This window comes from Durio zibethinus, chromosome 12 (assembly GCF_047325235.1).
Source record: "Durio zibethinus cultivar Kanyao isolate XHJ-2024 chromosome 12, ASM4732523v1, whole genome shotgun sequence".
In the NCBI taxonomy this organism is placed as follows: domain Eukaryota; kingdom Viridiplantae; phylum Streptophyta; class Magnoliopsida; order Malvales; family Malvaceae; genus Durio; species Durio zibethinus.
The window spans coordinates 10,614,609-10,639,406 of record NC_143173.1 but is presented as its reverse complement, the minus strand read 5'-3'; the positions used below and the strand labels follow the sequence as shown (position 1 = coordinate 10,639,406).

At 35.1% G+C, this 24,798-nt stretch overlaps 1 non-coding gene and 2 pseudogenes across 1 annotated transcript; all 3 read right to left on the bottom strand.

Annotated features, from left to right (window-relative positions):
• Positions 1-4,228: 4,228 nt before the first annotated feature.
• On the bottom strand, positions 4,229-6,078 carry LOC149515665 (25S ribosomal RNA; annotated as a pseudogene).
• Positions 6,079-6,333: 255 nt separating this feature from the next.
• LOC149515664 (5.8S ribosomal RNA) lies at positions 6,334-6,488 on the bottom strand. Its single transcript, XR_016326378.1, has one exon. It is a non-coding gene; the product is annotated as a 5.8S ribosomal RNA (ribosomal RNA).
• A 286-nt stretch (positions 6,489-6,774) lies between these two features.
• Positions 6,775-8,523, bottom strand: LOC149515663 (18S ribosomal RNA; annotated as a pseudogene).
• Between the last annotated feature and the right edge of the window lie 16,275 nt (positions 8,524-24,798).

The window sequence follows — 24,798 nt, the reverse complement described above, 5'->3', positions numbered from 1 at the left end:
ATTGAATACAACATAAAAATTAGCTTTTAATGCAATTCAACTATAAGAAAAGACTATTTTACCCCTATTAAAAGTTTAACCTTTTGTGTGATTTTCTTGGAAACCTATGATCTCTTCTTTGTTTTTGTGATTTTACTACATTGAAAATTATAAAATAATACTTGACCATTATTTGAAATTTTTTATGAAGAATCGACCTTTGGACGGTCAAATTATGAAAATACTCATAGGGGTATTTTGATAATTTCACATCTTTCAAGGTACAATCAAGGTTTTTAATGCATTAAAATCATAAAATAATATCAAAACATGATTTTGAGCTTGTTGTGAAAAATCGACCTTAGGAAGATCAAATTATGAAAATACCCTTAAAGGGTATTTTGGTAATTTAAACCTTTTATGGTACAATCAAGGTTTTTAATGCACTAAAAATCATAAAATAATATCAAAACATGATTTGTAGCTTTTCACAAAATACCAAACTTGAAAAGATCAAATTACAAAAATACCCTTAAATGGTATTTTGGTAACTTTACAACCTCCAAGGTGCAATCAAGGTTTTTAGTGGATTAAAATCACAAATTTCAATCCAAAGACTTATTAATCCCATTCAGATGTGAGATTTAAGGATTAACTCGAGCTCGGTCTAGTTTGATTGATATTGAGCAAGTTTGAGTTTGTTTGGCCAAGTTTGACTATGTTTGACCACAAGGTATTTGGGTCAATTTGATTTGGAATTCAGTTTTTGAAAATTTGTCCATGTTAAATGTTGGATTCAGACTGGGTTGGACTTTAAGAACCTCATAACTGGCAAGAATTTATCCGAACAAAGTTAGGCATCTACAGTAGCAATTAGGTATATTTATTTTTAATAGCATTTACCTTACTACGTTAGTTAAAATAGTTAGCTTTCATTCTTAATTTGAGTTCACTATTTCTGTTATTTTTATCTAGTTTTTCATGATGCTTTCCTACATGTTTTAGTTTTACTTTCAAGTCTACTTTAAGCCTATAAACCCATTTTCAACAATTCCTTTAGGTTAGTTTATATTTTCATAGCATCTTAGGTCATAGGTTGCATTAAACTTACATTTGATGTTTTGGTTTTTGTACACCATTTTATTTCCACATTGTTTAGTTTTCACATGTAGGTTCCTATAAGTTATCTGCTTCATTTTAAGTTTATTTTATGTTAATATAGTTTGTTTCTATGACTGTGCAAATTTCATTGTGCTCATTTAGCATTTAGTTAAGTAGGTCACTTAGGAACTTAGGTTAATTTCATGCATTTTAATTTCTAGTTGAATTTACTTTTAAAAGAATTTAATTTCTTCTTTTTCATTTTATTTATTTTCTATTTTAGCTACAGTTAATTTTTATTTCATGCTTTAGTTAATTTTGGTCCAAACTTTCATTTTTAGAAACTTTCTATTTTTAGCAATTTCTTTTTTTAGTAAGTTTTAATCTTTAGTTAAATTCCCTTTTCATAATTTGTCGTAATTAGATTTTTAATATTTCATGATGTTTAATTTCATGTAGGATAAATAGAAACAAAAATTTTTAGCTGACTAAATATATCTTAGGTTTAGAAATAGTATTTATCCCTAGGTTAATAGCTCAATCCCTATGGAGATGATACTTGAAATACTTCTTATCTTTATTATTTATACGACCACATTTGTAGTAGACTAGGAAAAATTGTGTCAATGGCTTTAATGGTTCTAAGTGAATGGGAACTACTAATAGATTTTTGACAAGCTCTAGGAATATCTAACTATATGACATAGGAATTGGGTCAATGTGAGCTTTTTCTTAATTAGCTCATGACCTTTTTAAATGGCTTGTCGGGTTGTTGGTTCTAGCAATCATTCTTGCAGTGGGTATGGTGGTAAAACTAGGCATATATGTAAGTGTTTAGTAATGAAATGTAGGTTGAAAAGCTAGTAGTGGTAAAAGATGAAAGGATTAAGGGGTTGACACTACATTATTTGTAGTAGGATAGCATGTTGATACATTGAGAAAGGATACGAAAAAAAATCTTCCAAATTGCTCCCTTCATAGCTCATAAATTAAACTTTATTTTCTTTTTTCTTAAGTGCACAACCCATTTTTGCATTGGTTATTTCCCTCAAAGCTTTCTACTTTTAAGGGTGTTTTTAGTAGTTCTTCAGAGAACATCATATCAGTAAAATTCTTGGTGACATTGCATTCACATTATGGGACTTTCAAGGTACTCATAAATAAAACTTTGTTTCGTTTTTGGTGAGAAGTGGTTGAACTTAAGTAGCAACAACCCTCTATTTTTATGTATATTCATTAAAACTTTCTATAGTCTTATTTTCCATGCTCTACAAAGATAGTCAGTTTGAAGCTAGAGCAATGATATGTTTGTACTAGGCGATAAATGCCCTTGCCAATTCATTCCACTAAGTGATGCAAGTTTTATCCAACTGAACATACCATTTCATAGTAAAGCCTGTGAGACTATCTTAAAATACATGGATCATCAACTTGTCATCATGGGTGTGAGTAGACGTCTTACAGTACCATCGTATTTTCAAACTCTATGTAACCAAAGAAATCCATCCTTTCTCAGTGAGGTGTGAGAAAAAAAATTGAGAAAGTAAAAAATGATTTGAAATCATAGTGTTTGGTTTAGTTCAAATCATATTTTTTATTCGTTTTAGATCAAGTTTAGATATTAAATGTATATATTAAGTTTGGATCGAATTTCAGATCAGGATGTGAAAAATTAAAAAAAATATAAATGAACCAAATTATATATTTTTGTTAGGTTATATATATATTTAAATATTTATAAAATAAAAATAATTATTTTATATATAAATCTATTTAAATATATTAAAAATCTTATTAAAATAATATATAAAAAATAAAAAAAATTTAAAAGCCGATAAACTAAATTGAACCAAATTGGTAGAATTTGATTCAAAATGGATAGGTTTTAAAAAAAGGTTGACTTAAATTCAAATCGAATTTTAAAAATTCATAATGCCATGCATTATTTGAAAAAATAAATCGAATCCAATCCAATTTAAGCCGTTATCACCCCTTATCTACAGCTCTATTCTTTTCTTCTAACAAATTAATCTTCAATTGTGTACTTGTATGCTCTAATTCCTTTGTTGCTTTCACCTTTAGTTCTTCTTTCTTTTTAGGATCATCTAAATCATGGATTTGAATTGGATATAATGCCTTTTCACCATAAGTTAGGTTAGAACAACATTGAAAACTGACCTTGGAAGGTAGTAGATGGCATTTCGATATATGCTCTAGAGAATGGCATTTGTTGTGCCTATGTAACTTGAAAAGCTTGGACTTGGTGTGGGCTAAACCTAAAAAGATATGAGGGATGTACAACATCTTGGGGTTAGGGCTTATGTAAATTGAAAATTTCCTCTACTTCTTTCTTTTTGTCCAAGTTTTTTTATCATATCCATTATTTTAGCTAGTTTTCCCTTTATCTCTTCTTGGGCTTTCTCAACCCTTTTCAATTAGTTAGCCTGCTCTTGTTCCATGATTTTTGCTTGGGCATAGGTGTTGTAAGAGTGATGTGTAGGCTGGGTTAGAATCTTTGATGGTTGAGATATCCTTGAACCTTTAATTACCATAATTAGCAAGCTTATGTTACTGTATGCTTATGTTGTGAAAGTAAAAATCATCTGATATACTGGTAAGATTTCATAAGCCCTTTTCACATCCAAAATGATAAGAATGAAATGCATCAATTAGATGAATATAGAACATTTGTAACTTACATTTTATGACATTTATCAAGCATTACATGCAATTTAGATGACAAGGCATTTGGCTACCTTAAGAAAGTCATAGTTACACCCGCCGTTTACCTGTGCTTGGTTAAATTTCTTCACTTTGACATTTAGAGCACCGGATAGAAATCACATTGTGTGAGCATCTGTAGGGACCATCACAATGCTTTGTTTTAATTAAATAGTCAAATTCCCCTTGTCTGTACCAGTTATGAGTTGACTACTCATCACCCAAGGAAGACCTTTGAGGGAGCCATTCCCAGTCTATCCCCCAATCAGCATGCGACAACTCATTATTGCCATAAGAGCAGCTTGAGTAATGCACCAATAGCTAAAAGGTTCAGGACTAGAACCCCAATACCTAGCCTTCAGAGCCAATCCCTTTCTTGAGGTTATGGATCCATTTTACTGACTTCCTTTGCCTACATTATTCCATTGACCAGAGGCTATTCACCTTAGAGACCTGATGCGATTATGAGTATGATTGGGTGCAGATAGCACTTGGTCTTCTAGATTTTTAAGGGCCACTATAGGGTATCAGACATCATATGATGTGCGATGCTCTTTTGGTTGTTGGACCCTAGGTCCAGCTAAGCCGTTCTAGGGTGGGTAGGCCATTAAACTGAAAAGATAACTCTTCTCGAAGCCTTCACCATTGTCTCCAGACTCCCTAACATTGTTGTCAATTGTCGTAACCCAGTTCAAGAATTTTAACCTGATTCCCTTTTAAAGCTCGTATTGGATGCACTATTAGATGGGTTTCCCCCATTTTTTAGGATCGACCAACCTATGTACATGTGCCATTCACATGGAACCTTTCCCCTCTTCGGCCTTTAAAGTTCTTATTTGAATATTTGCTATTACCACTAAGATCTACACTAATGGCCACTCTGCCCAGGTTCTTGCCTCAGGTTTTGTGGCAACTACCATGCTTTACTACTTATTAAGGGTTGGCCCTTGCCTTGACTACATGGAATAGGTCACGTGCTTAATTGCCATCCAATTTTTAGGCTAGTTGATTCAGGAGGTGAGTTGTTACACACTCTTTTGTGGATTTCAACTTTTATGACCACCATCTTACTATCTTAATTGACCAACACCCTTTGTGGATTTTAGGTTAGCATGTAGTTAGGCACCATAACCTAGCTTTTCATTCATCCCACATCTCAAGTTCTACTTACCAAAATGGCCCACTGGAGCTCTCGATTCCGTGGTGTGGCTTAATGAAGCAGTCACGCCATCCTACCTATTTAAAGTTTGAGAATAGGTCAAGGGTGTTGCACCCTTAATGCCTCTAATCATTGGCTTTACCTGATAAAACTCACTAAGGGCTCTAATTATCCTAAGGGAAACTTCGAAAGGAACTCATAATTAGATGGTTTGATTAGTCTTTCACCTTTATACCCAAGTTAGACAAATGATTTGCATGTCAGTATTACCACAAACCTCTACTAGAGTTTCCTCTGGCTTCACCTCGCTCAAGCATAGTTCCCCATTTTTTAGGTCTTGATAGGCATGCTCACACTCGAACCCTTATCAAAAGATCAAGGTCGATTAACGGTGCACCCATGAGGGATCTCACTAATTAGCTTCTTTGTGCCTTATGGGTTTTCTAGCCCATTAACTTGCACATATGTTAGACTCTTCAGTCCGTGTTTCAAGATGGGTTAGATAAGGAGCCTACAAACCAACACTGAAAGCATGTGGGTGCTGAGGCATGCCAAGATGGTGCGTGCTACATTCTATGATCATGGCAACGATGTATTTGTAGGCATATAAAAAGCCCAAGCTTGGGCTGCTGCAGCGACTCGGGTTGGCCCATGCCTCATGCTGATCGATAGACTAGCTTTCATCATCCTACATCTGACTAGGGCATATCATCGACCCCCATCCATTTTCTAGTCAATAATTTCAAGCACTTTTGACTTTTTTTTCAAAGTTTTTTTCATCTTTCCCTTACAGTACTTGTCTACTATCAATCTCTCACTTGTATTCAGCCTTGGATTGAATTTACTATTGATTGGGCTGCATTCCTAAACAACTTGACTCACAAATAGCGCATTGTGGTGTGATAGGGTCCAAGCACAATGAGGCTCTCACCTTCTCTAACGCCCCTTTTCAAGGGACTTAGGCCTAGTCTGCCATTGATGTGCTTTTCCAAACTACAAATCAAATGATGAAGGTGCTCGATTCTCAAGTTGGGCTTTTTTCGGTTTGCTCACCATTACTAGAGGAATCTTGGTAAGTTTCCTTTTCTCTACTTATTGATATGCTTAAACTTAGTAGGTGATCCTGCCAGACCTAAGACCATAATACGAGCATTGATTGAGTGATATGAGGGATCTGATGTGGTCTAAATGGACAATGAGTGCACATCATTGGAGATAAGGCATGAAAAGAGCTTTACCACTAATGATCAAAGCGCTATCATTGTCAAAGACTCACTTTTAGGCCAACCATGATCGACGAGATCACTAGAGGCCATTTTCCACCCCTTCACCTGGAGCTCAATGGGTGAGGGATTGAAAGGGGTGATGATGCATGACACCCAGGCAGGCATGCCCTTGGCCTAATGGCTTGGGGTGCAACTTGCATTCAAAGACTTAATGATTTATAAGATTTACAATTCACACCAAGTATCACATTTCACTATGTTCTTCATCAATGCAAGAGTGGAGATATCCGTTACCGATAATCATTTTGGTTTTTCATGATAAAAAGAGTCATGGTGCTACCCGTGTATGCACCACAAATGAGATGGCGATAGCACATATGCTCTTTTTCATTTTGGTTTAGAGTGATTCCTATTAGGGTTTTTATTCGATCACGGGTGATGATACTGATCATTTTGCCTACTTAGAAGGCAAAATGAAACGATCGTTGAACCCATCTGAGGGCAAAAAGGGCTTGGGGCATGAAAGCACCCTTAAACCCTTAGTGTTTTGTTAATGTGTTCTTAGGTCATTTGTTGAGCGGGTTTCAACAATGTTCCTTCCATAGGTTCACCTACGAAAACCTTGTTACAACTTCTCCTTCCTCTAAATGGTAAGGTTTAGTGGATTTCTTATGACTTAGTAGGTAGCGAATCATCCATGTTATCGCAATCCAAAAACTTCACTAGACCATTCAATTGGTAGAAGCGATGGGTGGTGTATATAAAGGGCAGGGATGTAGTCAATGTGAGTTGATAACTTGCACTTAATAGGAATTCCTCATTAAAGACCAACAATTGCAATGATCTATCCCCATTAAGATGAAATTTCAAAGATTATCCAAGCTTGTCAGCTAAGGCTATAGACTCATGGAATACATTAATGTAGCATGCATGTGGCCTAGAACATTTAAGGGCATCATAGACCTATTATTGCCTCAAACTTCCTTGGCCTAACCAACCATAGTCCTTTAAAAAGCTAGCCACAAAGGATCACCTCTGTGAAGCTAGTTAACATGTTAAATTCTCATTTGTTAATGAAATTAACCAGATAAATCGCTCTACCAACTAAGAATGGCCATACACCACCACCCATAGAATCAAGAAAGAGCTCTCAGTTTGTTAGTCTGTACTATGTTTGGACCTAGTAAGTTTTCCTATATTGAGATAAATTAAGCCACAGGCTCTACTTTTGATGTTGCCCTTTTGTCAATTCTTTTAAGTTTTAGCCTTATGACCAGACTCCTCTTAGAACCCAAAGACTTTGATTTCTTATAAGGTGATGTTGGAGTCTTAAAAGTAACATTCATCAATCCATGGTCGGTATCATTTATGGTTTAAACTAGGATGGTATTTGATCATGTTTGAGCCCTAAACTTTTATCTTTAATTAATGAAAACATCCTTGGCAAATGCTTTTGTAGTTGTTTGTCTTTCATAAATCCAAGAATTTCACCTTTGACTATGAAATACGAATGCCCCTGACTATTCATATTAATTATTACTTCGATCCCAAAAAACAGAAATCCTATGATGTTATCTTATGCTAATGTATACAAGCATAAGCTTGCTTTAAGCATTCTAATTTTTTTAAAGTAATAGCATCAGAGAAATAACCCAACTAGTTAAGGCTAAGAGCACATCGCCAATAGTAGGGATGAGTAAACTGGTGCTTATCGTGAGGCAAACCAAATGACCCAACCCTATTAGAGCTAAAATTCTCATGGCTGCTAGCACTAGATTTGCCTTTTAATTAATCCTTGTTAAGAGATTTAAATTGTACTTATTCCAATTACCGGACTTATAGAGCCCAATATTATTATTTATTATCACTACCTCTTTATGTCAGGATTGGGTAATTTGTGTGTTTGCTACCTTTCTTGGTTGTGGTAGCCATTTCTTAAGTTTCTTTTTCAGAATCGAAACCTAATTCTCTGTCACCTCATTACCACCATAGTAGGCCATTATCCTACCATTAAAAGTTGACAGTATAGAAATTTGAATGATACATTGCTAGCACAAAGGCCAAGCGATCCATCGAGTTATCATGAATCATCAGAGCAATGGACAAAGACTACGTTGACCTTTCATATAATAAATGCATCTTTTCTAGAAGTCAGGGTTTGTTGCACGTATTAGCTCTACAATTACTATGGTTATCAAAGTAGTAGATACCATCAAGCAAACTATAACTGATTTAATAAGCCATTTGTAATTTCATAGTCTAAATTAGTTTATATTTACACATGCATGGCTTAATCTTTGAGACAAGCATATGATTAATGGTGAGATAAACCAGGTAGCATTTTTTTAGGACATTGGCACTACATTGGCCTTAACACACTGATTAAGTAGTAGAAAGAGCCAACACAAAGCACATGCATAATTTATTTTGAGCACATAAAATACATGGCTTTAGATGAACAAAGGTCGAAAGTTAGTGCCCATAAAATGTTTTGCGTTCGAGAGCACAATTGAACACCAATGAACTAATGCGACCAAAAAGGTTTAGGTAGCACACTTGGGACATAAGGTACAATTGAGGTCCAATCCATAGCTTTTAAGGACATATGACAGATAAGGGATGGCAAGACATCTGATTTAAGTTTGTAGCATAAGATCTTGATTGTACCTTTAAAGTACAATGATCACATAGAAGAGATTGAAAACGATGATAGGTCGATAGTTTAGTGCATCAAGCACGGAGCCTGCCAACACACATAACCATAGCACCACTCATATACCCATTACGTATAAGTGGTAGCATCCATGCACATCATCCATAACCTACCCAATTAATTACTCGACAAGCAAATGGAAGAAATGACATACGAGGCCATGCCATAACCACTTGGCACTAGAAAAACACAAGTAAGGGCCACAAGATTGCCCTTGCCATCCAATAGGAAATAATGGCATAACACCACCAATGCCTATCTAGCTAGGATTGTATAAGCAAGCTCTGCTATCACCTCCTCATGAAAACATTGCTTGAGTCAGGGACTTGTTCATGGGGTCTTAGGTTGCATTGATTGCATACGTGAGCTTGGCTAGGTCAAGACATTTTTATGGTTGACGAGAAGGGACCACGAGACTGCCAAGTACCCAAGAAACTTGGCAAGACCAAGCCCGCGATTGTCGCTTCTACTTGCACCACCCTAAGGAGTCATTACCCAATTCAAAGACTTGATCTATGGTTTGGGGCAATATCAGCTGCATGCAAAAGCTTGAGCTTGGCATAGTAAAGGCCTTTTTTTGTATGCATGCCAACCAGTTAAGGCCATGAATGCTTGTGGATCACTGAAGCAATCGGTTGTTGGATAACATAGCCAAAAAAATGCAGGGCCTAGATTTTGCTCTAAGGACGTTGCCTTAGATGTATGTAATGATAGGCCTATCATGCACACCTACTCCCTTTGTGGTAGGAAAAATGAGACCTGGACAACCACCTCCTACAAAGTATAAGAGATTTTACATATATGCTAGCATTAGACATTAAACTGTCTAAAATAATGATACTTTTTTCAAACAAGCATATCCTATATCAAGGGTTTGTAGGTGTCGATGGTGATTAAGGCATGTACTCACACGAAAGCCTAGTATGTGCTGATCGTGTTCGAGGTAAGTGCCCATAGTAAAGGCCAGCATATGCCGATGACGATTAAGGCAAGTGCCCATACCAAAGGCCAGCTTATGCCAATGATGATCGAGGCATGTACTACTATCATATATCGAGACTTAAGCTTTGACCTACGTGGTTCTAAGACCTGAAAATGCACTCATCCGATGTCCAAGATTAGCCTACCTACCACGGTTCACACCCTCGTGAGGTATTATCCACTCTGGCCCCTCTGGCTTAACGATTTTATCCTACAAAAGGCACCTCACAAAGAAAAGATAGTGTGAACCCTTTTATACTCTAGTGACCCTCATTTTATATTTGATGTGGGATTCAAGACTCTCATATCAAATATAAAATGAGGGTTACTGGGATATAAAAGGGTTCACACCATCTCTTCCTTGTAAAGCACCTTTTATAGAATAAAATCGTGAGGCCAGAGGGGCTAGAGCGGACAATACCTCACAAAGGTGTGAACCGTAATAAGTAGACTGATCTGAGATGCCTGATGAGTGCATTTCCAGGTTTTAAAGTCGTCGGGTTAAAGCTTAAGTCTCGACATACATGGGCTCTAACCTTAGATTCAGAATCCGTATGGCCTTAGGCTTGGAATCACCTCATTTTAGCTAAAGTCAGCCTAAAACACAAGTGTGCGTGCACTAAAACAAAAAGAAAGGCAGAGTATGCAAGTTTGAGAAAAACGAGAAAATAAGATAGCTTACTGGAATATGCTTTGTATTCACTAAAACAGAAGTGTATAATGGTGTACAAATGAAGGTAGAACAGCCCTCTATTTATAGTTGAGGCTCTTAGCTACACTTATGGCTAAATCCCTAGAATCAAAGCTAAAATCAAAGAATTACAAAAATTACAATCAATCAAGATTCTATCTTCTGATTCTAAGGATCAACCAGATCTGCCAGAAGGTTCCTGTTGATCTAGTGATCTTTTAAAAGATCCTCTTGTGTATCTCTCATCTTGGGCCCTGTTAGATATGTTGCAAGCATCATACAGGTCAGACCTTGGCCTTGCGGGCTGGCCTGTAAGCTATGCGGGTGTTTTGGCCTTGCTTCCAAGGCCTTGCGCGCTAACTCCAACCAGTGTACCTGATGTGTGGGCCTCAACCTCAGATGCACATGCTGGTGCACCCACCTAGGGCATGACATTCTCACTCCACCTGATTACGTAATGCACTCATTACGTCTTCTGTATAGTACTACTTGATTTGGTGCCCAAACTGCCATAAGTTTTTTATTGGTTCCCAGCTTGCCTCACTACCTGAAAGTCCCTTCCAATGTACCAAGTACTCTTGTCTTGGTTAGTAGTTTTTCTGTCTTACCTCCTGATCATCTATGATAATGTAGACCTCTTTCTCATATGAGGTCCTTACTTCTAATGGTGCACGCTTTGACTCTGCTCGTCTTGGATCTCTTTCATCTTTATGGAACAGTTTGAGCATGCTTACATGGAACACTAAGTGTACACTCACTTAGGTGGTATATCCAGCTTGTAGGCAACCTTGCCTACCCTCTTGACTACTCAGAAAGATCTCTCGTACCTCTAGACTAGGCCTTTGTGCTGCCCTCTATGGCGCACAATGGGATGCAGCTTCACCAATACTAAGTCTCTAACCTAGAACTGCACGTCCCATCTATTCTAGTCTGCCCATTTTTTTGACCTCTTCATCGCCTTGTGTAGATAAATTCTGGCCAAGTCAATTTGCTCCTACCAAGCCTTGGCAAACTTGTATGTTGTTGGATTTGGCCCTATATAACCTGTAGCAATCAAATCGGGTGTTAATGGTTGTTGACCTGTCATAACCTCAAATAGGCTTTGGTTCATTACCTTGTTCATTTGTAAGTTGTAGAAAAACTATGCAACATCTAGCAGCTTTGGACAGTCCCTTTGTATGGCACTCACATAGTGCCTGAGGTAGACCTCTAATAGTCCATTCACACACTCAGTCTGCCCATCGATCTATGGATGCATGCTGGTGGCAAAGTTCAAGTCTGACTTCAATAGCTTGAACAACTCAGTCCAAAACCTGCTTGTGAAACGTCCGTCCCGATCACTAACAATGGTTCTCGTCACTCCCCAATACTTAACCACTTTCTTTAAGAACAATCGAGCTACCTCATCAGCTGGGCACTCTTTGGTTATTGGAATGAAGATTCCATAATTGGAAAACCTATCCACCACTACCATGATGCTTTCAAACCCCTTTGCCTTGGGTAGATCGACTATAAGGTCTAGAGAAACACTCTCCAATGGTTGCTCTGGCACTGGCAATGGCTCCAAGAGATCGCCTGGTTTCTTTAGCTCCACCTTGTCCTGTTGGCACACGAGACAAGTCTTCATATAAGCCTTCACATCATCTCTTATGTACGGCTAGTAGTACCGGTCCTCTAGTAATGGCAAGGTATGACTCACTTTGGGTGTCCAGCCCACCTTGAATCATGGCACTCTTACAAAACTTCCCTGTGGAGCTTTTCATGCTATGGTACAAACAGTCTACTACCCCTAGTGTACCATAAACCATCACGCACCCAAAACTGCCTAGTCTTACCTTGTTGGGTGTACTCCATAAGAGCCTTGGCTATAGGATCATGTGTAAGTCCCTTTTTGATGCGTGGCACTAGTGACCCCTCTGGTTGGCTAACGACAGCAAGGTTAGCCTTTTTGCTCAGTGCGTCTACCACCAGGTTCGTCCGCCCTAGCTTATACTCCATTTAGAAATCAAATTTCGTAAGAAAATCTTGCTACCTCGCCTACTTAGGGGACAGCTTCTTCTACATTTAGATGTAGCTAGTTGCCACATTGTCCATCCTAACGATGAACCTCGACCCTAATAGGTAATGGCACCAAGTGCACAAGCAGTGCACCACTGTAATTATCTCTTTCTCTTGGATCGTGTACTTGCACTCAATCTCATTCAGCTTCTTGCTCTCGAACGTGATTGGATGTCTTTCTTGCATCAACATGCCCTTTATGGCAAAGTTTGATGCATCCGTATGCACTTTATATAGCTTGGCATGGTCTGGCAAGGCCAAGACTGGCTCTTTGGTCACAACCTATTTCAACTTGGCAAAGACTTCCTGGCACCTTACGTTTCACTCCCATGCTCTCTTTTTCTTGAACAAGTCAGTCAATGGCGTGGTTATTACTGAGTGACCTTTGATGATGCCTATAATAGTTAACCAACCCAAGGAATGACCTCAACTCAGTGACCTTGGTTGGTGGTTCCCACTTTAGGATGGTATGTACCTTATTTTCATCCATGCGTATCCTGCCACCTCTCACTATGTGGCCTAGGAATGGGATCTCTTGTTAGGCAAACGAGCACTTCTCCCTATTGACAAATAGCTTGTGCACTCGTAATACCTCGAACACCTATCTCAAGTGGTCTATATGCTCTCTTAAAGTCTGGCTATAGATTATAATGTCATCAAAATAAACCATAACAAATTGATTAAGAAATGATTGAAGTACCTTATTCGACATTCTTGAATCCGAATAGTATGACCAAGAACTCATACAAACCATACCGAGTGACATATACTATCTTAGGCTTATCTCTCTTCGCGATCTTGACTTGGTAGTAGCCCGACCTCAAATCCAACTTGCTGAACCACTTTGTGCTCTTAAGTTGGTCAAACAAGTCTAGAATAAGTGGGATAAGGTACTTGTTCTTGACGATTAGCATGTTCAAAGCTCGATAGTCTATGCACAACTGTAACGACCCATCATGCTTGAGCTGAAATAGTATCGATGCACCATATGGTGCTTTCGATAGCCTGATGAAGCCAGTATCAACTAACTTTTGAGTTACTTCCTTAACTCCTTCAACTCTGACGGTGACATTCAGTAAGGGGTTCTAGCTAGTGGTTTTGGCCTTGGACACTAGCTCGATCTTATGGTCTACCTTTCTTTTAGGTAGTAGTTGGCTGGGCAGCTTTATGGGCATCATATCACTAAAAGTCTTCAGTACCTTTAGCACCTCCAAAGGTGACTCGATCTCTTTTTCCCTTGGCTCTTCATACTTTAAGGCTACTAAGAAGGTGTTTTCTTCTTTGCTTACCATCTTGGTAAATTAGATGGCTGACACCACTAACGATTTAACTCCAGACCCTCTCTTCAATGGCACTAGGCATTGGTACCATGCATCCAAGATGTAAATACAATTGGCAAAAGACACAAGGAGGACGTTAATTCGAATAAAAAAATTTAATCCAATCATAAACTCATAGTCGTTAAGGGGTATTACCTCTATGATCTCCTTGCCTTTCCAGTCTCCAAGTTGTAACTCCACTCTTCACGCTACTCCAATGGTTGAAACCTCTTTGGAGTTTACCATTTTAATGGTACCAGTCCCTTTTTACACCTTTAGTCTGAGCTTCTGGGCTCCATCACTTGAAATAAAAGGATGTGAGGCACCTGTGTCACCAATACGCTTACCTTCTAACCCGTAACCATTAGATCCACAAACATCAAGCCCTTTGGCTTGCAGCTTCCCTTACTTTGGACATCATTGAGCACCAATGACCTAAGCTTTACTACTTTTATCTTTAGCTCTTTGTCAGACTCCTTGTTTATAACAGCCAGCTTACCCTTCTATAGGCAATTACGTACTATGTGGCTCCCTTCACATAGGTAGCATGTTAGTGGCTCTCGGTCTCCTTTTGCTTTCCACTTGTTTACTGGTGGCTTTTTTTTGCCATCTGTGGTTGAATGATCTTGATCCTCATCCTTGGACTCCCGATCATGATCCTTCCCCTTGGATTATTTTTTTCGATCCCTCTCGTCCTTGCCTTTACCCTTGGGCTTGAAAGACTCAAACTTGTTTAGAGGTTTAAACTCTATTAAGGATTCAATAGTAGTCATGGCTTTAGCCAAGTCATGAACTCTCCTCTGTTGTAGCACATGCTTTAACCACGACTTCAGTCCATCCATGAAAGCAAATAAGGCATCTTTCTCGCTTAAATCTGAGATCTGTAGCATCATTTCAGAGAATCTATGGACATACTCCCTTATGTCCCCTTGCTGGCTCAGCCTGCTCAACTTTACTCATACCTCATCATTGGCATACTCCGGGTAAAATTACTCTTTGAACTCTTCTTGAAACTCTGTCTAGGTTCTAATCTTAACACTTTCATGTCTAACATCATCACACTTGTGCCTTCACCATAATAAGGCTACATCAGTAAGATACATAGTAGTGGTGCTTACCTTTATTACCTTATCCTGTATGCCCATAGCCTGAAAGTACTACTCTATACCCCATAGGTAGTTGTCTACTTTCTTGGCCGCCTTAGTCCCCTTGAACTCTTTAGGCTTAGGGACATCCATCATAGACTTAGACACTTCAACAAACATGCCATTCCTAATGGCAGTCTTGCAAGCAATGAGCTCGCTAGTGAGCTCCTCTATCCTCTTGCTCATGGCCTCCATGCCAGTATGCATAGTCTCCACCACTGCCTTTGAGTCTCATTCTTTTGGGTGATCATGTCCATGCCTTTATTGAGAGTAGCTTGCAACTTGCCACTGAGCTCCTCATTCATGGAGTCTAGTACTTTAACATGAGTCTCCACATCCTTAAGCTTCTCTTGCATGTCACCCATACTCATCTCTACCTTGGTCAGTCTACGGTCCATGGTAGACCAAATGTCTCTCGAGTTAGCCTTCTTGTCTCTTTCATGCCCCTGCTTCTGGGCCTTTAGTTGTTGGCTAGCAATGTCACTTTGAGATGCCATCTCTTTGACTGTGATCTAACCTGAACAACACAAACATGCAGAACTAAACTTGTTCTGATATCAACTGTCACAGGCTCTGACCTTAGACTTAAAATTCGTGTGGCCTTAGGCTTGGAATCACCTTATTCTAGCCTAAGTCAGCCTAAAACCCAAGCATCGGGCACTAGAACAAAAGTAAAGGTAAAATGCATAAGTTTGAGAGAAACAGGAAAATAAGATAACTTGCTAGAATATGCTTTGTATTTACTGAAACAAAAATGTATGATGGTATACAAATGAGGGTGGAGTAACCCTCTATTTATAGTTGAGACTCCTAGCTACATTTATGGCTAAATCCCTAGAATCAAAGCTAAAATCAAAGAATTACAAAGATTACAATCAATCAGGATTCTATCTCCTGATTCTAAAAGTCAATCAAATTTATCAAAAGGCTCCTATTGATCCTGTGATCTTTCAGAAGATCCCCTTACATATCTCTCATTTTGGGCCTAGTTGGATGTGGTACGGGTATCATGCAGGCTAGACCTTGGCCTTGCGGGCTAGCCTGTAGGCTGTGCGGGCGTTCTGGCCTTGCGCACTAACTCCTGTTAGTGCACCTGATGTGCGGGCCTCAACCTCAGGTGCGCGTGTTGGTGCGTCTGATGTGCCTGGTGCACCTGCCTAGGGCGTGACACTAGCACCATGCACCAACAAGTGTCGAAGATGGTTAAGGCCTTGGCTGAAGTTTGATTATGGGCCACAGAGCATGTTTAGACACCAAATTTTGTTTGAAACATTTTTAACATGATTGACATGGGCTCATTTATGAACATGGGCTACAACCATTAATAGAACAATTACGTAAACCATTTAGGAGGACCATTTACAACCCATAGAGAGCCCACAAATTAGCCTATTTAGGACCTAAAACAACTTGGGTCAAATCCGATTAAACTTAGTCAATAAAGTTAAAATTAGTCAAACCAAATCAAAATTATACAAAACTTGGTCAAAATGGATAGAACCTAGGTTAATTCTCAAAATTCACAACCTAAATGGAATCAATGTGGTTCAAAAGTTAATATTGGTGATTTTTAAAACACTAAATATTTTTATTACACTTGAAAAATTACAAAATTACTAAAATGTCCCTTAATGGTGTTTTTGTAATTTGACATATCTAAGCTAGGAATTTCATAAAACTTTTTGGATTTTAATTTCATAATATTTCATGATTTTTGGTGCATTTGAAATCACAGTAATTTGGCCTTATGAATATTTAAAATTACCAAAATACCTTTATGAATATTTTCGTAATTTGGCCTTCCCGAGCTCGAATTTTCATTGAACTTTTCAAATCTCAATTTCATAATATTTCATGATTTTTGGTGAATTTGAAATCATAGCAATACCTTGAGATATGTGAAATTACAAAAATACCTTTTAAGGGTATTTTGTAATTTGGCCTCCCAAGCTTGGATTTTCATGAAATTTTTTAGATCTTAATTTCATAATATTTCATAATTTTTGGTGTATTTGAAATCATAACAGTAACCCAAGAGGTGTGAAATTAGCAAAATACTCATTTAGTGATATTTTTATAATTTGACATTCCTGAGCTTGGATTTTCATGAAACTTTTCATATCTCAAATTTATAATATTTCATAATTTTTGGTGCTTTTTAAATCCCAAAAATGAGCATGGGAACAATGATTTCTAAGAAAATGGTATAAATACCAAAAACTTTGTACTAAGGATAAAATAGCCTTTTCATTTGGTTTAGGAGCTATAAAAATCCAACCTTTGTAATGAATAATGTAGACCATTAGATCTCTTATTCAATGTTGATCCAATGGCCAAAGATTGCTCATTGAAAAAAAAAGGAAGAAACTTTTGCCATTGGATGAGAATTGATCCAAAAGCCTATAATCGATCTTTAAAAGATATTTTAGTGGTTTTCTTCTTTACAAGAAAAGGAGGGGCTGGTTTTTGGTGTTGAGGAAGAGAGGAAAAAAGAGGAAGAAGGAGCGAAAGAAAAAAAAAATAAAAAGAAAGAGGCTTGGGTAATGAGAGAATAAAAGAAAAAAAAAAGAAAAGTTCTTGAGGAGCCACTAATAGGAGCAAAAAGGAGGTTTAAAGGAGAGCTTTGAGTAGAAATGACAACAACAAAAGAAGGTAGTTTTCCTAAAGCTATTTCCTTTACATGAAAGCATGGAACTACTTTTATGTTTTATTTTTCATAAAATAAAAAAATAATAAAAAATATGTTTAGGAAGTTTGAAAGCTCCAAAATGATATTGGATACAAATCTAGTTTTTACTTTCTCTTATTGTGTTTTCTACATATACTGTGTTCAAAGAATCTATCCACAAAAAAAAGGAAAGTCTGAAGTTTGTTTGTACCTTTTTGTTTCCCTTGCTTGTTTAAGAAAACTTAAAGCTTTATCTTTTACCCATATACTATTTTGTTGGAAAAAAACCTAAAGCTTCATACTTTCATGTTCATGGAGTTTAATGTACGTAAAGATGTTCTTCAAAACTTCAAAATTTTGTCTTGTTGTGAAACATGTTGTTCTTTCTTTTTCTTTTTCCTGCATTATTATGTTATGGAGGCTTTAAGTTCACTCATTTTTGGTATAATAATCCCTATCTATGCATGTAGGTTGTGTTGATGAATAAAAAGTTTCACATCAAAAAGTTTATCACCTATATTTTTGTGCTTTACTAGAATGAAGGAGTGGCTTTCTTTTTTTGTGCTAAACAAGAAACATGTGAGTGATGAAGTTCAAGACCTTAGGAATGTTAGGAATCCTACAAGGTATAAAGAAGGAAATAAAGCTTTGTATAAAATGGGTGGGGACTACTCGGGTTGCATGGTTTTTAAGATTGAAGAATAGAAGAAATATTAGAGAAAGGAAGGCCATACCATTTGTATTCATTTAAAAAAAAAAAGGTTAGGTCCAAGTTTGTTTGTTTTTAGTTAAAATTTTCTAGTGAATGATTTTTTAAAAAATATAAGGCTTAAAGTTTGTTTCCAATAAAGTTTATTTCCACGTGGTTTTAATTTCAATTATACCCATGCAAATTTTTTTATGATTGTTTAAATTTAATTGTAAGTTTAATTTTATGCCTTGTTAATTTTCTTATTATTTGGATTCCCATGCTCGTTTTAATTTAATATTTCATACTTAAATCTATGTTTGGTATATTTCATTTTTCATGCACTTTAAATTTATGCATAATAATAACAATAGCAATAATAATATTACTAATGATTTTAAAGAAAGAAAATATATATGAAATATGTAAGAATATAAAAATTCTTTTTTTTTAAAAAAGAATTATTAAAACGAGCTTGCTCCAAAAGTTTATCTAAATGTTGAAGATTTTTAGAGAGGTTTGTAAATTTTTAAACTTACCAAAAACCCCAAATCCATTTTAAATTTTTAAGGGTTTACATGAAAATCTTTTATGAAATAATTTGTTTCCGAATACCACTTAAATGTTAGGGTATTTAGGAAATTTTATTTTTTATTAAGAATTTTCATACATTTCAGCAACTCAAAATAAATTCATTTTGTTAAAACAACAATTATAAAAATTAAAATAATAAAAATAATAGGATATGATTTTAAATATAAAAAGTCACACTCAAACTTTGCCTAGATGTTGGAGAGTCTAGGTGGTCTTTTTATATTTGAAAGCCTAATTCTTAAATTTGTATTTTATCAACTTTTGTATGTAACTCATTTTTAGAATAATGCGTACATTCATAATTCATATATATGTTTGTTGATGTTTAATATTAATTATATTATTCGTTTTAATTGCATAATTTTTTTAAAAATTTTTTTAGTTTTGAACAAATAAAATTAAGATAGCATTCTATGAAATATAATTATTGGTATTCTACCTAAATATTAGAGAGTCATCAATGATTATCATTTGCAAAGAGTATTATTTTATTATTTTAAAAGAAATATTATGATAAATCTTAAATGAAAAGACTATTTTTAAATTCTGCATTTATGTTAGAAACTTTGAAAGTATTTCTTTAATTCGAAAATTTTCATAATATTCCTAAATAAAAATTTTTTAAAACTAATTTTATTTCTTAAAACCAAAGCAAATTATAATTAAATTTCATATAAAAAATTATTTTTATCCAGAATTAAAAATAGTACATAATTAATTGGTACCAAATTTATGGGCACTATAGGGGTGCCAATCCTTCCCTATATGTAATCGATTCTCAAACCCGATCTATTTTCATATACCAAAATTATATTTTTAATAAAGCTTTAAACCCGTTTTATTGTTTTATTAAATGATAATTTTTTTAGATAGCCAATCGCACTTTAAAAAATGATTGGTGGTGACTTTTCATGTTTTTCACAATTTTTAAATTTTTACATTTATTGATGGAGTCTTCAAACTGATACGTTATAATAATTTGACGACTCCGCTAAAGACATTTTGAAGGTCAAGCCAAAAATTTTAATTATACACTATTAAAAATTTTGGATTCAATTGGTTTTAATTGATATTGAATTTAATTCCCTTTATTTAATTTCTTAAAAAAATAAAAATACATAAGTTATAAATAAAATAAATTATATGTTAGTTATTACTTTGTTTTGATGATGATGATGATAATAATAATAATAATTTCTTATATATATATATATTTGATTGAACAATAAAGCATAATTATTAATTTGGTTATAACCATTTGCATTGTGTATTAGTTTTTATTTTTTAAATATATCAAACCTAAATGTATATATCATATAATACAAATAAAACCAAATGAAAAGTTTAAAGAAACAAACAAATAGAGGAAATGAAAAAATATATAAAAAAAAACAATGAACTATAACTATTACTACTTAAATGAAATCAATCCAAATGTGTGCTCATTTTTTTTTTATCGTTGAAATCTAAAAAAGCAAAAATCAATATTTTAAAAACAAAAAATCAACAACACTACAAACTTATTTTAAAACTTAAAAAATAAAAATAAAAGAATAATAAAAATATAAAATGGATTTACTTGTTCATAAGTATGATGTGGTTATTGTTTTAGCTTTTGCCTATTTTTCTCAAAACCCATAAATCACTATCAAAAATTATTTTATCATTGACATAATCTTTTTGTTGGTAATCACCAATAAATCATCGATAGAGTACCAACAAAACATAATTATAAAAAAATTGACCATTAACAATAGAATATCAATAAAATTTGCTGACAAATTTTATTTTGTCTATAATTTATAAATAAAAATTTGGCAAAATTTTACAAAAAAATTATTGACAAAATTTTTCGCCAATAATCCGTTGGAATATATTATACCAATGAAAAAAATTTCATCGATAAAAATTTTTTTTAAAAAAAAATATTTAAGATGGCCAAATGATGAAATTTTTGTCGATAATTCGTTGAAAAAAAAATTAAAACCCCCGATCAGTAAATCGTGAACCTCAAAATTTTCCATTTTCAAAATACCTAAACTCTCTCACTCTTCTCCGTCTCTCACCGGCCGTTCGGTCCTCTTCTCGACCGTGCTCCACTGCTGTTCACCAGTTTGCTCAGTGCATTACTTGCCAAGCTTTGAGTCCAGAAAACTCCAATAACTTCTTTCTTTTTTCCTGAAATTCTATTCTCTCGCTTATGCTTTGTTTGGTTGCTGTGACATAGTAGGAAATAAAAGAAAATAATTTTATTTTGAGTTTAATGTTGTTGTCATGTGTTATTGCCTTAAAAATGTAAAATTTAAAAGGAAACCGAAAGTAATGATCCTATTTATTGATTCTTTACATTTTAGTTTCTTATTCTAAATTGATCCATTTATTATGAATATGCTTTTTTTATTTTGTTTTTATATTTGAAACTTATATTATTGTATGTTTTAAAACTCAGATTTGGTCCCTCCTAATTTAAATTGCATGAAATGTTGTTTTCTAAGATTTTTTTTTTTTTCTAAATATGTAATTTGCTTTTACTTGCTTGTAGTGGTAGCATTTTGCCCTAATAATAATGAGGTTCACATTTTTAAATTGTTGGAAGACAAGTAGGAGAAAGTTCATTTTCTTCATAAGGTTACTTTATTCAAAAAATTTTCCCCCTTTTCTTTCCCTGTGCGAAACCAGTTCGATAAGAGTTGGTCCAATATGTATCCAGTGTATCCTAAACTCATCTCCAATAACTATTGATGTTTTCATTTTGGAATCATATTACCTGGTACTTTTTGGATACCCCAATTTGCACATTGAATGTGACTTGAACTTAGGGTGAAGCTTCTTTTGTATTGAAGAATAAAAATGTGATTCTAAGAGGAAAATATAAGATGACTACTTTGAGGAAGGATGCAGTACAGATTGCATGACAACATGTTGGATTCATGTTTAAAATCTGGGTCTTTGTTAAGAAGTAAATAGAAGTACTGCAGCGGCATGAAGGACTAATGCAAATTTGTGTTTCAACCTATGGTATGTTATTGACCTGTGTTTGGACCTCTTTTAGGTTTAAATGAGCTGGAAAAATTGTAAGCAACTATGAAACTTATCGGGTTAGTTCTGAACTGTGACATAGGGATTTATAGAAGATGCAAGAAAGCCAAACTTTAATGGGTGAGAATAGAAGACTGAAATTAGCAGTTTGGTTGTTAATTTGGCAAATATGAACAAGTTTCAAGATTCCCAAACTCATCTACAAGTCTCTTTCGGAATAGGATTGCAACAAGTAACTGCAATTTGGAAATAAATTATCTGAGATTTAAGAATACTTCTGAACTTTCAAAGTGTGCCTAAGCTAGAATTGCTAAATATGCCTCGCACAATTTAAAAGTGAGACAGACCAAGATATAATAGAAACCCTAGTATCCTGTTGAGAACCATACTAAAACATGAGGAAAAGAGCTCCACAGTCTAAAGTCTCTTAAAAATCCACTCTCTTCGTGTTAAAAAAAAAATGAGCCTGTCTAGTGTCCTTTGTTCTTTTGGAAGGACATTCTGTCCTAGCTCCATATTTGGTTAATAAATTTTCTTGTTAAATAATGAAAATTTATCCAGGTGTTGAAGTGACTACATTCATGGATGATAATTATTTTCTTTGTTAACTTTGGTTTAGTTTATGCTTGATTTTTTTATCAAGATGATAATTTTTATGTGAACATTTCCTCTGCATGATCAAATTGTTTATGGTGGGATAGATTGGAGTGGGAGGTCAAACAGACTTGTTACTGTATCTCATGACCGGAATTCGGGAGTGCTTATCTTTTTTCTTTTTTTTTTTAATTTAAGTGTAAAGAAAGAAAAATAAATTTTAGCAGTTTGGATCTCTTTCTTTTCTCTATTCTCTTCTCCTCTGCTTGGACAAACGCAAGTGGACAGCGCCTACAAAAACATTGTGTTTATGTTTGATTTCCTTTTAATTTTGCTTTTTTCTCTTCTCCATTGCATTGTTTTTGTGTTCATCTGTTGAAATGTGTGACCTCTAAAGATATGTTTTGAACAAAGAAGGACCGGAATGGTTACCGACTCTTGTCGTGCTTAGGCTCAATTGTGCTGCACTTTGTATTTAGTGGAGCCCTAAAGGTACTTAAACATAATTGCACCATGCATTATAGTTCTTCACTTCTTAATACTGCACGATAAATTAGCCTTGTACTCAGATTGGCACCTTCTTGGTTCCATTTATTAGTTTTTTGTTTTCTTTTTTCTTTCATTTATTTAAAACAAAGCGTAGCACCATTTCTTTTATACCATTTAACTCATACATATTACTTCACGTTTCATTGTACTAGCAGTTTATTCACTAATGATTGATCTGAACCTTATAAAATAGATTTGCATCTGACTTATGACAAGTCTGAATTATTTTGTTGAGTAGGAACTTTAGAATGTTATCTCAATTGTTTGATAAGAAAAAAATTATTTAGAAATTCTGCTTAGCCATATGAGTATTAACACTTGTTTTTTTGCTACTATGTTGATACTTTTCATATATTCATGTCTTATGATTTGTAACGACTATTTTAGGAAAACTAAAGGTAATTAGTTCCTCTTTTTCAAGAACTTTGACAAAGTTCTAACCAATTCATTGCTTCTTTTTTTAAAATCCTAGAAAACAAGTTTGCTGTTGGAAGTGGTGCTAAACTGTGTGCATATGCTATCATGAGCAAGAGACTAACTGGAGTGTTTTGCAATGTGTCCGCTCTCACCTTCTCTCTCTCTCTCTCTCTCTCTATATATATATATATATATATATATATATATCTATATATATATGAAGGCATCCAAGTCAATATTTAAGATTGTTGACCATAGTGCTTACCTCCTTCAGGATGATAGTGTCAACATTAGACTGATGTTTTAGGCTTGGATTGATATAACTATGCTTCATTCTTTATGGAATGTATATCTTTCTGTTTAGCAAAGTCTCATAGAGTGAAGAGGAGGTTCATCTGCAGTGACTAAATTTCATGTATAAATCTATGTATAATTGAATTGTCCATGGTCTCTCCACAGTTGCTCTTCAAATCTCAAGCATCACCTACCTCAAAGACTTGTATTTTGGTTTGGTGCATGCTCGCCAAGGTTCCTTCGGAAAAGAATTTTATTCTCTGGAGTCTGGAATGTTCTTTTTGCTTATTGCTTTTCTATGATTGGCAGATAATTAAGTGCAGTACGCTTGAGCTTAAAGCTATTTCCTATTACCCTGCATGGAGGATCCTTTCATTGTTTGAATTTTTTTTAGTCTTTTTAGCTTGAATACCCTGCTAAACACAATTTACTCAAGCAGTTATCTTAGTTTGTAAGAAGTCTCGTCACCATTCTTTAACTGTGTTGAGCCTCTTTAAACTGGTTTTTCATTTTCTTGCTGAATGAAACTATTCTTACTCGACTTTTTCCTCTCTAACATACATTCGACCATTCATAGAATTCGATCTGCGTAATTGTTAGTGAATAGATAAGGTATTATTAATTTCTTAGGTGCATGCTTTTGTTGCAACCGCTTTCATTCTTCATATGTCTACATAATATTGGAAGCTTACATAACTGGTCTGCATGATGCATTTAAATTATTCTCCTTCTCAACCATTTCATTTATCATTTGGGTTCCTATAAGAAGATGCTGGATGCTTAAATATTGATTGGTTCCTTCCCATGAAATGGATCTGTATAACACTGAATATGTTGCGGATGCTTGTGTAGGTTTGCAGCC